The sequence below is a fragment of the Crinia signifera genome, chromosome 2 (assembly GCF_055691185.1).
Source record: "Crinia signifera chromosome 2, ASM5569118v1, whole genome shotgun sequence".
In the NCBI taxonomy this organism is placed as follows: Eukaryota; Metazoa; Chordata; class Amphibia; order Anura; family Myobatrachidae; genus Crinia; species Crinia signifera.
The window spans coordinates 331,229,330-331,239,404 of record NC_139218.1 but is presented as its reverse complement, the minus strand read 5'-3'; the positions used below and the strand labels follow the sequence as shown (position 1 = coordinate 331,239,404).

Here is a 10,075-nt window from a genome sequence, read left to right as displayed (position 1 = left end):
TCCTCCGTCCTCAACCTCTCCTCTCCCGCGGTTATCACTCCCAGAATACCATGCGCAGCTTGCAGCAGCATTCTGGGACACGGGGAGGGAAGAGAAGTCCAGCGCTAGTGGGCACCGCACAACTCCCACCCAGCACTCTCCTTCAGCCCTCCGCAGTGTAACTGCTCCCCTCCAGCAGCTCCGAACGGAGTGCGCCTGCCTCCAGTCTTCAAAACACGGGAGCCACGCACCCCAAAGTGCCGCAGGAGGAGCTGCCTGCTGCCGCGCAGGCGCAGCAGCCCTCCCGCGGCCATTTTTCGTTTGGGCAAAATGCTGCGGCCGCTAAGCGCTAATCACTAAGATCGCGGTCCGCGGCCCAGCCAGGGGGGAGAGCGGCCGGATCTGATCTCTTTTGGGCCGGCCCACCGGGAAGTGGCCCGGTTTCCCGGCAGGCCAATCCGCCCCTGAGTGTGGCTGGCTTGTGCGTTACCACAACGCTTACTCTGCATCCGGTGCCCACAACTTGCAAGTCACATCTTGTCCCTTGTGCTAACGCCCAGACCAGGCGCATTTGAAGTGTGGCTGGCTTGTGCGTTACCACAACGCTTACTCTGCATCCGGTGCCCACATCCGGTGCCCACAACTTGCAAGTCACATCTTGTCCCTTGTGCTAACGCACAGACCAGGCGCATTTGAAGTGTGGCTGGCTTGTGCGTTACCACAACGCTTACTCTGCATCCGGTGCCCACAACTTGCAAGTCACATCTTGTCCCTTGTGCTAACGCCCAGACCAGGCGCATTTGAAGTGTGGCTGGCTTGTGCGTTACCACAACGCTTACTCTGCATCCGGTGCCCACAACTTGCAAGTCACATCTTGTCCCTTGTGCTAACGCCCAGACCAGGCGCATTTGAAGTGTGGCTGGCTTGTGTGTTACCACAACGCTTACTCTGCATCCGGTGCCCACAACTTGCAAGTCACATCTTGTCCCTTGTGCTAACGCCCAGACCAGGCGCATTTGAAGTGTGGCTGGCTTGTGCGTTACCACAACGCTTACTCTGCATCCGGTGCCCACATCCGGTGCCCACAACTTGCAAGTCACATCTTGTCCCTTGTGCTAACGCCCAGACCAGGCGCATTTGAAGTGTGGCTGGCTTGTGCGTTACCACAACGCTTACTCTGCATCCGGTGCCCACAGCTTGCAACTCACATCTTTTCCCAAATAGGTTTTTGATACCAATTTCAAAACTTTGCTCTCCTTTTTTGCAGGTTATACCGACGGTAAGGATGAAGAATTGACACCGGGAAAGTCTTTACCATGGTATTAATTTATTTCGGAATTTAACATGTGAAAAAAAGTTAAATAAAGTTTTTCAAATATATTGACTGCTTTCTTGCTTCTGAATGTTATTAAAAAGGTATCAGATGAGTATTATTCCATTTTTCAGTTGTGAACCATTTTCTTTTGAAACGACTGAAAAAAATGATAAAGGGTCAGTGTCAGATAAATATTAAGGTTTTTTTTTATTTTACATGCATACAAGCTAGGAGTTTCCAGATTGGTGCCGGTTTACACCAAGTACTTTTTGGGTTTATATTTCACTGATACTCCTATTTCTAAGCTTTTCCTTAAATATGTCATTCTTGCCAAATACACCTAAATAGATTTTAGAAGGTGTCTCAGTGAAATATTGGGAGCAATCCCCGCCATCTCATAACAGTAGTGATTGATCCAAAAAGCGAATTTCTGGGCCTATTACAGGGTGATAGTTTCAGAAAGCAAATGATTTTGGGAGAGTGTTCCCATAGCTTAGATAACTTAGATTTGACCATATAATTGATTGATTTATCACTATTTTCAATAGTTTAAAAACTCTACCAAAATCAAACACAAACTCAAGCTAGCTATATTCCATTTGACATGAACTGGTTTCATGGACGAGAGGTGAATAAACATGTAAAATTTATTGATGAGAAACAACATTACTTAACACCTTGCACGCACATGACAGGTACAGCCTTTGGTCCTGCAGGTCCTGTACACTTTAGGGGTTCACCCGCTGGAGACTTCCCCGTCCAGAGACCAGCAAAAGAAACTGCAAAGAAGAAAGAAGGGGTTAATGATCGGTGACTGTCTCCTATAGCCTCCCACCACCAGTCCCCCACGTAGTTCCATACTCACCCCAGATTTGGTTTTAATGAATGTGCTCGCACATGACAGGTACAGCCTTTGGTCCTGCAGGTCTTTTTCACTTTAGGGGTTCACCCGCTGGAGACTTCCCCGTCCAGAGACCAGCAAAAGAAACTGCAAAGAAGAAAGAAGGGGTTAATGATCGGTGACTGTCTCCTATAGCCTCCCACCACCAGTCCCCCACGTAGTTCCATACTCACCCCAGATTTGGTTTTAATGAATGTGCTCGCACATGACAGGTACAGCCTTTGGTCCTGCAGGTCCTGTACACTTTAGGGGTTCACCCGCTGGAGACTTCCCCGTCCAGAGACCAGCAAAAGAAACTGCAAAGAAGAAAGAAGGGGTTAATGATCGGTGACTGTCTCCTATAGCCTCCCACCACCAGTCCCCCACGTAGTTCCATACTCACCCCAGATTTGGTTTTAATGAATGTGCTCGCACATGACAGGTACAGCCTTTGGTCCTGCAGGTCTTTTTCACTTTAGGGGTTCACCCGCTGGAGACTTCCCCGTCCAGAGACCAGCAAAAGAAACTGCAAAGAAGAAAGAAGGGGTTAATGATCGGTGACTGTCTCCTATAGCCTCCCACCACCAGTCCCCCACGTAGTTCCATACTCACCCCAGATTTGGTTTTAATGAATGTGCTCGCACATGACAGGTACAGCCTTTGGTCCTGCAGGTCTTTTTCACTTTAGGGGTTCACCCGCTGGAGACTTCCCCGTCCAGAGACCAGCAAAAGAAACTGCAAAGAAGAAAGAAGGGGTTAATGATCGGTGACTGTCTCCTATAGCCTCCCACCACCAGTCCCCCACGTAGTTCCATACTCACCCCAGATTTGGTTTTAATGAATGTGCTCGCACATGACAGGTACAGCCTTTGGTCCTGCAGGTCTTTTTCACTTTAGGGGTTCACCCGCTGGAGACTTCCCCGTCCAGAGACCAGCAAAAGAAACTGCAAAGAAGAAAGAAGGGGTTAATGATCGGTGACTGTCTCCTATAGCCTCCCACCACCAGTCCCCCACGTAGTTCCATACTCACCCCAGATTTGGTTTTAATGAATGTGCTCGCACATGACAGGTACAGCCTTTGGTCCTGCAGGTCTTTTTCACTTTAGGGGTTCACCCGCTGGAGACTTCCCCGTCCAGAGACCAGCAAAAGAAACTGCAAAGAAGAAAGAAGGGGTTAATGATCGGTGACTGTCTCCTATAGCCTCCCACCACCAGTCCCCCACGTAGTTCCATACTCACCCCAGATTTGGTTTTAATGAATGTGCTCGCACATGACAGGTACAGCCTTTGGTCCTGCAGGTCTTTTTCACTTTAGGGGTTCACCCGCTGGAGACTTCCCCGTCCAGAGACCAGCAAAAGAAACTGCAAAGAAGAAAGAAGGGGTTAATGATCGGTGACTGTCTCCTATAGCCTCCCACCACCAGTCCCCCACGTAGTTCCATACTCACCCCAGATTTGGTTTTAATGAATGTGCTCGCACATGACAGGTACAGCCTTTGGTCCTGCAGGTCTTTTTCACTTTAGGGGTTCACCCGCTGGAGACTTTCCCGTCCAGAGACCAGCAAAAGAAACTGCAAATCCCGCTGCTTGTAGGTCCCTCCAGAAATGATCAAGCAGGAATAGGCTGCGGAAAATAAAAAGGGGTTAGTGACACCTCACAGGGCCCAAACCCTCCCCTCCTTCCCCCAGCTGGAGCGATACTCACCGGGTAACTGCACAGTAGCCCATGGGAAAGGCATCACGCACCCACACCTGCCAGCAGCCCTCACACATCAGGGGTTCATCCGCTGCACACAGGATCCAGCTGCTTGTAGGTCCCTCCAGAAATTATCAAGCAGGAATAGGCTGCGGAAAATAAAAAGGGGTTAGTGACACCTCACAGGGCCCAAACCCTCCCCTCCTTCCCCCAGCTGGAGCGATACTCACCGGGTAACTGCACAGTAGCCCATGGGAAAGGCATCACGCACCCACACCTGCCAGCAGCCCTCACACATCAGGGGTTCATCCGCTGCACACAGGATCCAGCTGCTTGTAGGTCCCTCCAGAAATTATCAAGCAGGAATAGGCTGCGGAAAATAAAAAGGGGTTAGTGACACCTCACAGGGCCCAAACCCTCCCCTCCTTCCCCCAGCTGGAGCGATACTCACCGGGTAACTGCACAGTAGCCCATGGGAAAGGCATCACGCACCCACACCTGCCAGCAGCCCTCACACATCAGGGGTTCATCCGCTGCACACAGGATCCAGCTGCTTGTAGGTCCCTCCAGAAAGTATTAAGCAGGAATAGGCTGCGGAAAATAAAAAAAAGGGGTTAGTGACACCTCACAGGGCCCAAACCCTCCCCTCCTTCCCCCAGCTGGAGCGATACTCACCGGGTAACTGCACAGTAGCCCATGGGAAAGGCATCACGCACCCACACCTGCCAGCAGCCCTCACACATCAGGGGTTCATCCGCTGCACACAGGATCCAGCTGCTTGTAGGGCCCTCCAGAAAGTATTAAGCAGGAATAGGCTGCGGAAAATAAAAAAAAGGGGTTAGTGACACCTCACAGGGCCCAAACCCTCCCCTCCTTCCCACAGGCGGAGCGCTACTCACTGGATAACTGAAACGTAGCCTTGGGATAGCAGCCACGCAACAACAGCGGCAAACAAAGAACCGTAGAAAACCGAAGGAACAACGGCAACAGGCCAAAACACTAACGTGCCCAAACGGAACTCTAGAAAACATAAATTAATGAAAAGTGTTAAATATCATATAACTAATCAAACAAGCCACAAACTTTGGACTACAAATACTCACATTGGGCAAAATATGACCGGATGAGTCGAGCTCTCGCGTCCACTCGTTCATTCATACCGGCGAGCAAAGCTGTTGAAAGGTCCCCATGCCGGAAAACCGCAGCATCCACGGTCACCGGCAAACGGTTTGCAATGCAAATGTTGTGTAAAATACAACAAGCATTAATTATGCCGCAAACCTTTGCCGGTGAGTATAAAAGGGCTCCGCCGGTCATGTCTAAACATCTAAACCGGCTTTTAAGGACACCGAAGGTTCGCTCAATTACAGCCCTCGCTGTCGTGTGAGCCCTTTGGTACCTTTCAGCAGCTTCGCCCACAGGATCAGATAATGGGGTCAGGAGCCAGTCCTTATTGGGATAACCCGCATCACCTATGGAAATCAAAAAAAAAAAATATTACATTATTAACAATGTCTGGATTTCAAGACAAATCAAACCCCCCCCACAGCCAAAAAAAACATACTACTTACCTAACAGCCAGCCGTCCGGCATTCGGCCGTGCTCGAAATCGGCATACAGGGCGGACTGGCTTAAAATGAACGAGTCGTGGGTCGACCCAGGAAAACCCACAAGGAGGTTGGTTATTTTCATTTGGTGGTCGCAAACCACCTGAACGTTCATCGAGTGGAAGTGTTTTCGGTTCCGAAAACATTCCTCTGATGAACGCGGTGGTTTGAACGCCACATGGGTGCAGTCGATCGCGCCCAAAACACTGGGAAACTTCCATTTTGAGAAAAAGCCAAATTTGATCTCATTCCATTCGCTGTCTTGATCAGGAAATTTAATATACTGGGTCGTTAATTTGCGGAATGCCTTTATGACCTGTGCTATACAGCGGGAGAGGGTTGGCTGTGAATAACCGCATGTTTGGCTTAAAGTGGGCTGGAATGTGCCCGACGCAAAAAAATGCAACGCACCCAACAGTTTCTGGAAACCGGTGAGTGCGTGATTGCCCCGTTTCCGTGCTACCAGGTCTGGCTCCATGAGATCGTACAGCATATGGATTGCCGCAGACGAAAGGCGATAATTAGAAATCACCTCCGCCTCGGTGAGATCACCCAGTTCACGCCTAGTACGAAAGTGGCGTGGACGTGGGACTGAAACCCGCACCGACTCACCTAATGGAGCTATCGCCGGAATACTAGTGTCATGTTCCATCATATCTACCTCCTCCTCCACACTGGCATTCAGCATGAAAACAACAATAGTATCCCTGAACAGCTCCATTACTGTAGTCAGTGTTAAAGAAATTGCAGTGAAATGCAAAAAAACGCAAATTACCCTACAAAAACGTTTCCAATACAGCAGACTGCAAAAGCTGTGTAATCTCCTCAAAGGCCAAACGAAGGAGTGAGGTGGGGAGGAGAATCATGGGTAAGTGAGGTGCACCATGGGTAAGAACAGTGCGTTGTGGGAGAAAAAAAAAATACCAGAAAAAATTAAATATATATTTGTATAGCACTTCTACGACCATCACATCACAACAGGGCAGCAAATAATAATACATTACACTTGCAGAGTTAAATTGAACACTTAAAACCAATTATTTCACAGGTTCCTAAAAAAGTTCACCATAAAAAGATGACGAGGGACACTCGGTGAGGAACGGCGATATGAAACAAGAAATAAGAATCGCCAACTTCTCATTGAATACACTTTTGGCGATTCATGGGTGATTCCCGTCGACTACCGGCGAATCCCCATGAAAATTCCTATAGACAAATACCGGCGATTTGTAGAGAATCACATTTGGCGATTGGTGCTTCATTCACCGGTCATCAGCGGCGAATAGACAACGTTGAATAGGGTGATTCGCTTATACAGCTCATAAAATCGCCGGCACACATGAAAAAAACACAGAATCGCCATAAAACTTGGCGATTCTGGCTTATTGAATACCGCCCATTCTATCACTCTCTGTCACTATCTCTCTCTATCTCTCTATCTCTCACTATCTATCACTATCTATCACTATGACACTGCAGCAGCAGCACTGACAGTTATATATATAAAAAAAAAACCTGCACCCCCAAAAAGGGGGGGTAGCAGACACAAATCTCTCTATCTCTCACTATCTATTACTATCTATCACTATCTCTCACTATCTATCACTATCTATCACTATGACACTGCAGCAGCAGCGACAGTTATTTATATATAAAAAACCCCTGCACCCCCAAAAAGGGGGGGTAGCAGACACAAAATATAGCTCTCTCTGTCACTATCTCTCTATCTCTCTCTATCTCTCTCTCTCTATCTCTCTATCTCTCTATCACACTGCAGCAGCAGCAGGAAGTCTCAGGAAGTCAGATCCAGGAAGCGTCGAGCACGCTACAAGCAGTGATCAAGTGATCAGGTAAGGTATTTTCAAGGATCAGGTAAGTATTAGCAAGGATCAGGTCAGTATCATGGCAGATAGGCACGGTGACCGCTCTGCACGCTACTCCAGACCGGAATGGCGTCTGCAGCGCAGTCACCGGTAGTTTAAATGTCGCGCCTTGGCTGTGATTGGTCCGTGGGTCCCACGGACCAATCACAGCCTTGGGGGCAGGTGGGGTGAGGGTGGGGTGAGGTGTCATCGTCACCGATGACCCCCTCATGCCCCCTGACGCCCGGCGGTGATTGACACCTGTGTTACCAAGCGTCTGATTCGCTGGTAACACAGGAAAACGCTGTGAATGGCTGTTCACACTGAACAGCCAATCACAGCGATCGCCGACGGGGGGGCGACATCGCAGCCCCCCCTGGGCATGCAGGGACATGTCTGCTGTCAGGGACAGCAGACATCGTCCCTCTGTCACTGCGTCTCGAGACGCAGTGACAGTTTAAAGTCATGACGTATATATACGTCATGTGTCGGGAAGTACTTCCCGGCCATGACGTATATATACGTCAAATGTCGTGAAGGGGTTAAGGTTCTGCTTTAGCTCTCACTTGTGCACTGTAATGTTCATACATAGCGGTAACAAAACAGGCCATGTGGCAGAAGTCTTCCCAATCATTTTACTTAGCCCGGATGTAGCATGGCTCTACAATACTGGACTATGGGATTGCAGGTTGGGGTTGGAACTGGCACTTTAACTAAACTGTTGCTTTAAAAAGTAAACCCCTCCTGCACCCCCATAATGCCAAAGATAGTGCACATTTTAGTGGGCTGCCTTGAACCATTGCTGTAAGTCCCTTTCTTACACGGGACTTTAGCCCCGTACTGAATGTAGTTTAGCACAGATCGCTCAGCACACATAAGGCACCAATACACGCTTCGATCCCGGCGTGCGTTCTGTGCTTAACTAGCACACATCGCATCGTATGCCTTGTGCATGCGTTGTGCATGCAATACGATGCAATGCGATAAAAAGCTAGTACAAAAAGTATGTGCAGCACATACTTTTTGTACTGTGCGATGAGGTGCTGCGGGAGCGCGCACCTCTTAGCACACATCGCACCGACGGGATTGGTGCGTGTATGGGCACCATTACTATGCACCAGTGATGGAGAGAACACTGGCAATCTGACCAGATCTTGACTACATGTAGCCAAGATCTAGTCAGGTGATGGAGAGGCGTGGTGTTGAGCATCGCCAATGCTTGGGGCATACATACAGAGCGATCCATGCGTAATATCTAAGGGATCTAAACAGATCGCTTAGAAATAGGGCTAAAATTACCCCTTAGTGTATGAAAGGAAGGAACTTACATCAAAGACAAAAGAACAAAAAACTTGCACGAGGCTCAGTAAAGCAAAGTTTTAAGAGAATGAGCTGCAAATAGCAACGAATGAGTATAAACGCTCAGCCTGTGCACCACAAAAAAGAGACATAATTGCTGCAGGGGGAAGGCAGGTAGGGTAGGTGCCAGCTTGAAGCAAGAGGGAAGATAAGGGGAAGGACAAAAGGTAAATGGCCCCTCCCCAGGGGATAGGCAATACTTAAGGAAGGGGGAGGATGGGGGTCATTACACTCAGAAGCAAACCCAGCAAGGATCATCCAGCAGCAAGGAAAAGGAACCAGAAATTATCCTAAGTATCTGGAAATATTTATTTACAAGTATTCCTTCTTATTCTTTGACTTAATCTCCTATTCGGCACCCTGCCACCCTCTATAGTCGGCTGTCACAAACTCCCAATGTATGTTATGAATTCAATAGTCAATGTAGCATACAGTGGCTCTGGTTCTGCCTGGTCACAGAGGTTCTGGTTCTGCCTGGTCACAGTGGAAATGATTGCCTTTGCTGCTCTCTTATTATGCATCTGTCCTCTCTCAGTAATACCACATACTGTTTGGGCAACTTTCCCCTAAGGAATAAAGGCACCTTATAGGGTTTGTACACCAATTACCTAACAGTACAGTTGGGATTCAGGGCAGGAGTAGTTTAATGCTGCTTAATAGGAGGTTACTACAAGGGACAAGGCCAAAATATAAGTACTTTATATATATAAGGGATTTAAGATTATACTCCCTGCAACCTTTAGCAAAGCAGCAGAGAATTAGGCCCAATGGAGACAAGCAAGTTTAAAACAAGTCTCATGATCCCCCCCCCCCCCCCCCCCCCTTAATGAAATTACTGATTGTTTACATGACATAGCAGGGGGGATTTTCTTTGATAGAGATGATATCGCCTTTCACTCCAACCCCTTCATCTACTTCTCCCAACATGAACCACGAACCAGGCTGCCTAGCAATGGAAAACAAATGCATAGTTTTGTACAGATAAATGTTGGAAAAACTAAATTGTTTTTTCAGTAACATAATATAATATTGCGTAGCAGCGTTATGAAGATACGGCTAATCAATAATGTAAGAGAGGCAGAATGCAAATATGGGAATGCATGGTTGCAAGTGTATATTTATAATGTTAATATAATGCAATATAAGGCAGGAGAATTAATATGGTGGCACATTTTTCAGCGTGCAAGGCATCATAGGATTATAATATACAGTATTAGAAAGATGTTGCTGAATGGGGGAATGATATATTGTATCAGGTTAGATTAAGCTGCATTCAGAAAAATAATATGGTGTTGCATACAAAATAGTAACTTCATTGTTACATGTTATATGTACAATCATAATGGTAGTACATGATATCAATAAGTGAATTCATTA

General features: G+C 47.7%; 1 long non-coding RNA gene across 1 annotated transcript; it reads right to left on the bottom strand.

Moving 5' to 3' along the window:
* Positions 1-1,286: 1,286 nt before the first annotated feature.
* On the bottom strand, positions 1,287-2,056 carry LOC146059117 (uncharacterized). The gene is made up of 2 exons (XR_014470155.1): positions 1,972-2,056; positions 1,287-1,451 (listed from the first exon to the last, which is right to left on the bottom strand). It is a non-coding gene; the product is annotated as an uncharacterized LOC146059117 (long non-coding RNA).
* Between the last annotated feature and the right edge of the window lie 8,019 nt (positions 2,057-10,075).